Raw genomic sequence first — 904 nt, forward strand, 5'->3', positions numbered from 1 at the left:
TTTGGACTCAATATGTTCTCGCTCTGTCCTCAAGGGCTTTTCTACAGATGTGTTATTTTTCTCCCACAGGTTAGGCATATTCTCTCTCTCTAAGTGCCATGTCCGATGCAGACGTTGGTGATTATGGCCTTCCACCTGTCTCTTTACCTTGCCATTCTAAAAAATCTCACTGCAACCCATGTTGTTCCTGAACCATTTCACAGCATCTCAACTGATGGTGGTTTCTCTGCCTTCCCTTCCTCTTGTTCTCTTCCAATTGATTTTTTCTTTTTTTCCAGAATAATACAGCTTTATCGAAAAGTGCTAGACTGACCATTAAAACAAAAAACGCTGTTCTGTTCCCCAGCTGACATCTTGGGCAGCCATTACTCGTATATTCAGTCTCTAGCACAGCATTTGTATTCCACCAGTTCTTTAGGTTTAAAGCACAAGCTGATCTCTTTCTTGGCACTTTCCATAGAATCACAGCCATGGATGACATTTGGATTCAGAAATCGTCATGGATGGTACCAGTCTCCGTGTGTGCTGGACTCTGCCAGTCTTGAGTACATTTAGGCCTTCTCATACCATTGCCAAAACCAGCCCTGAATGCATGAGCTTCACCAGGCCACTGTAGAAGTGTTGCTCTCATAGATCAATAGATCAATGCTCCTTCAACAGATCTTCAGAGGCGTGCATAAACTTTATGGCTACCAGGCAGAAACCCTTCTGCTCGAAATGCACCCATCAATCCCCTCTGGATCCTGTCTGGCTTGACGGTGATGAAAGTGCACTCCTTGGTTCTGGCCAAGGCATTGAAATTAAAAGAAGGCTTCCAAGACTGGCCAGTAAATCAAAACAGCTGGGCACTTTGGTGTCCATCAGGAGACGAGCTCTTCCCATTGATTTTACCCAGCAATTTAAC

The 904-nt window shown here is 44.4% G+C and overlaps 1 pseudogene; it reads right to left on the minus strand.

Moving 5' to 3' along the window:
- Positions 1-365: 365 nt before the first annotated feature.
- On the minus strand, positions 366-701 carry LOC114653752 (nucleoside diphosphate kinase B-like; annotated as a pseudogene).
- Positions 702-904: the final 203 nt, after the last annotated feature.

Source organism: Erpetoichthys calabaricus, chromosome 6 (genome assembly GCF_900747795.2).
Source record: "Erpetoichthys calabaricus chromosome 6, fErpCal1.3, whole genome shotgun sequence".
Classification (NCBI taxonomy): domain Eukaryota; kingdom Metazoa; phylum Chordata; class Cladistia; order Polypteriformes; family Polypteridae; genus Erpetoichthys; species Erpetoichthys calabaricus.